This window comes from Rutidosis leptorrhynchoides, chromosome 10 (genome assembly GCF_046630445.1).
Source record: "Rutidosis leptorrhynchoides isolate AG116_Rl617_1_P2 chromosome 10, CSIRO_AGI_Rlap_v1, whole genome shotgun sequence".
Taxonomy (NCBI): Eukaryota; Viridiplantae; Streptophyta; class Magnoliopsida; order Asterales; family Asteraceae; genus Rutidosis; species Rutidosis leptorrhynchoides.
In genome coordinates this window covers 169,664,658-169,669,078 of record NC_092342.1, presented here as the reverse complement: position 1 = coordinate 169,669,078, position 4,421 = coordinate 169,664,658, and the positions used below count along the sequence as shown (strand labels likewise).

Genomic DNA, 4,421 nt, shown 5'->3' with positions numbered 1-4,421 from the left:
TTTTCCGTTTGGGATTGATGAAGTTGTCTCTTCACTTGCTCATTCGTTTCTGATTGACTTTTGACAAAATTCATCATAACTTCTTCAAAGTTAGATTTCTTCTCTACTGGTTACGTGTTATGATTTTGTTGTTGATATGGTAATTGAGGTAACGGTTGTTGTTGAAAATTTTGTTGAGGTGGAAATGGAGGTTGGTTTCTATTGAAAAAGCCAGGTGGTCCATTTCTTTGAAAAGCAAAATTCTTCGGGTTTTGATATCCTGGGTTTGCAGGTTGATAATTAGAATTTCCTCCTTGAAAATTTCCTTGTCTTTGATTGGCCATAAAATTAACTTGTGCTACTGAGTTCATTGGCCGATCATTGATATCACAATCTTTTGTGAAATGTGGTTGTCCACAGATTTCACATCCTACTTGTAATGCTAAAACTGTTGAATTTAGTTTCTCTATTTCTCTTCCAAACTTTTTGAATTGATTCGACAGTAAAGCTATGGTTGTGTTGTTGTCTTCATTTTCTTCAAGGCTTGCCACCGTCCTTCTAGGTAGTTGATCTCTAGATGGTGTCCATTCAAAAGTATGAACCGACATGTCTTCTAACATGTCATACGCTTGATTTGGTGATTTGTACATAAATACTCCTCCAGTGGAGGAATCTAATATACCACGAGTATGTTCATCAATACCACGATAAAAAGTTTGAACTATTTGTCCTTTTTGCAATCCGTGTTGCGAACAATTTCGTAACATTCTTTTTAATCTTTCCCATGCATCATAAAGAGTTTCATCCGACTTTTGTTTAAAAGTGGTGATTTCAGTTCTAAGTCTTTCGGCTTTTGCCGGTAGGAAAAATCGGGTAATGAATTTTGCGTCTCCGATTAACGAGTATGGAAAAGTTCTTAACTTAAATGCATCTGAAGAAACATCTTTGTTTTTGTACAGTTCACATAAATCTTCAAAAGCTTCTAAATGTTCTATCGGATTATTATTAAGTCTTCCGTCGAATTGGTTTTCATGAACCATGTGCATAAACTGCCCCTTGACTTCCCAGTTTTCAGCCTCAATTTCAGGTCTTCTTATAGGTGCAAGTGCGAGAGGGGGAACAGTTTATCGGGTATTCCACATCGGTAGATCATTTGGATCAGGTGTTACTTCAGCCATTTCTTCTTTAATGATGATGGTTTCAGGTTCAGTTTTGATTTCTGGTTGACCACTAGTGCTTCCTACTTATTTTTTGATATTTTTCGGTGTTTTCGGATGATTAGTACTACCTAATTTTTTTTGTTTTTTTTTTTGTTTTAATCTTTTGTTCAAGTTTCTTTCAGGTTCTGGATTAAGTGCAACGAGTTTAGGATTTCCTGAACGGGTCATACAATTACAAAATTGTATGTAATCTTGAAGGATTTATTCACTAAGTGTATAAACATTGAACTTTTTTGAAAATGAATTTTCACGAAAGGATCGAATAACATAAAAACAATGATAAAAACCATTAAACAAACAGATTTTCCTTCTGATTTTGCCCACGTTTTGAATAGCCAAAAGATGCAGCAGAGGGGCATGATTCGTTTGGTCCCAATATAATTGAGTACTGTTTGGCTCCAATAACACAGTCCACGTACAAATCCAACTATTACTATGAATCAAAAAAATTATCTATTTATTTAACTGCCAACTTCCCCAGCAGCGGCGCCAAAAAGTTGATGTGCTTGAAGATCGTGTCCTTTATTTTGATCGAATTTAGATTGAATTTATTACATGAACTGGTTGTGATTATATGGTGTTCTTATGATTTCGGATTGATTTCACACATATAGGCAACTTTGTCCTATCCGTATAGTAATAGTTTATTTGGTAAATCCGGTTCGTTCCACAGGGAAATGGAGTTTTCAAGGTTTTAATCACTAAAAGTTAATCTATTAAAAGGGGGATTTTGGATTAGGGTTTACTACTTAATTGAACAGAATTTAAATTTAACTAAAACGAAATAACTAAATTAACGACAATAAAAATACAATTTAACTAATTTGACAAAATAGAAGGAATAAGGTTTTTCATGGAAATATAAAAAGTAATTTAAGTTTACGATATGGCAATAAGTGAAATTGGTGAGATTTAAAATAAGGTAAAGTAGTGGCTACTAAAATATGTCCCCTCTGGATTTATGGATTGTTTTTAAGTCCGATTATGATGTTTTAATATATATCCTTATATTTAATCTTCCGATTTATAAAGATTTAACTAACTAAAATTAAATCTAACTTTCGTTTCGATCTCGTTTTAGCGAATTAAATTATACCCCGATTATTTAAATTGAGATTTAATCCAGTTTTTTACTTTCGTTAAAACCAAAATTATAACGATCTTACCCTTTTTATAATTACACGATTATATAAATTATAATATTACCCAAACCACCGAATCACACTTCTAAATTGTTGTCAATAATTTGTCCATATGTCCGTCTAGATCACCGAGATGTTGAAGCATAATTTATGTAAATTTAATGCACTTTCGCTTATTAATTTAATAAATTATGTGATAGGGGTGAAAATATTAAATTATATAACAATGGGTCGGTGATTAAACTCAATATTAAAAATAGTCAAAGTTAAACCATAATATTATAAATGGTTCAATCCATTTGTCCAGAGGTTCTACATTTTAGTCACCACTATGAGTATTTAGTTGGACATTATAACGGCGTAAAAATATAATTTATATGAAATAGACATAATAACAATAATAATAAATGATAACAATAATAAATAATAATAATAACGATACTAATAACAACGATAATAACGATAATAACGATACGTGAAAATAAAGTTGGGACCTGGAGACTTACAGCGAGTTGGAACGGTAAAAAGTGATATAATTAGCGTAGCGGTACCCGAACAGAATTTCAACTTAAAACCCGTAAATTTAAATGTTACAATAACCTTCTTATTAAAATAAACTTAAATTAAAATTATAATTATAAATATATTATGAATATTACAGAAGAGAGAATGAAAATTGATGTGTATAAAGCTCGATCAAACTGGCTTTTTATAGATATGTGGCCTGCTACAGTAACCCATGCGATCGCATGGGTTTTATGCCTATTTCCCATGCGATCGCATGGCCGCCAGATCTAGCTCACAATTTTTTGGATTTTTACTAGTCATCATATTATAAAAATATACATAATATATAAATAATTTATATAATTATTTAAATATTATATTATATTCTTGTGCATAGTTGACTCATAATTTTGGCTCCGATGTCTCGTACATTTACGCCCGGTTTATGTCTCAGTCCCGATTTCTCGAACGTCTTTTCGTACAATTTAATATCGTGTAATTTGCGTTCCGCGACTTGCATTCTTGTCAATCTTTAGACGTTTTTCTTCGATAATTTAAACCACTTGGAGTGTAACTTGTACGTTTGAGAATTTTGGACGTTTTTTGCCTTTTAAATCTTCGTTTTCGACTTTAAATCTTCATTTTTGAGCGATCTTCGTCTTTCGTCTTCGCACTTATTTATTTAAACAATTACAACTAAAAATAAGGAAATTACAATTAAAAACATTACATTTTGGAACGATATTGTGACTAAATATATGTTCGTTTTAAGCAATATCATTCATTCATTTGTTATGTAATTTATTTTATATTTGGTATGTAAAATAGATTAGGTTGTATTTCATTTTCTAGAGAAAAATGTATTAGGATATATTTTTTGTAAAGAGAATGAAGATGCACAAGATGGAGCAAAGGAAGAACACATGCATTTGGATGCAAGATTAAGTGGGAGGTTTGAAATCTCCTACTTTGTGTTATAACCCTTACCGGTGGCATTTGTTTTCGGCTAAACAAATGTCTACCAAATTGGCTTGATTGTGAACATATTTGTTTTGCATGCATGGTTGTTTATTATATGATTGTGAATTGCAAGTTTGTATGCTACAAGTTAATCACACAAGTAAAACAACAAGCAAAATGGCAATTTAATTGGTTAAATTAAACATTATTAACAACATGCAAAACGACAATTTAAATGGTTAAATTGAAATGGCAAAAGGAAATTAATAAACGATTATTAAGAACACATAATAAATGGTTATTAAAACACATATAAAATGGTTTATATCAAATCATGTAATTGGCTTAATTACAAGACATGAAAATGGATTTTCATACAAACCATACACTAAATGCATGTTGGTGTATGGTGTAAAAGTTTTCTCAAACTAGAATTAATGAAAACTTAAAATCCCTTATTAACAAGGCAAACAAGTTAAACGCCATCCTTTTGTGTGACACTTAAAAATATTAGGGAACTCATAATGGGATAAAGGTCACCTAACCGTTATGAGCAAACTAATATGATTAAGGTAAATTTGGCACACTTGTGGGATAAAGGTCACCTAACCAC

The 4,421-nt window shown here is 31.3% G+C and overlaps 1 non-coding gene across 1 annotated transcript; it reads left to right on the top strand.

Moving 5' to 3' along the window:
* The first annotated feature begins 717 nt into the window (after positions 1-717).
* On the top strand, positions 718-824 carry LOC139873839 (small nucleolar RNA R71). The gene has a single exon (XR_011767553.1). It is a non-coding gene; the product is annotated as a small nucleolar RNA R71 (small nucleolar RNA).
* The last annotated feature ends 3,597 nt before the right edge of the window (positions 825-4,421 follow it).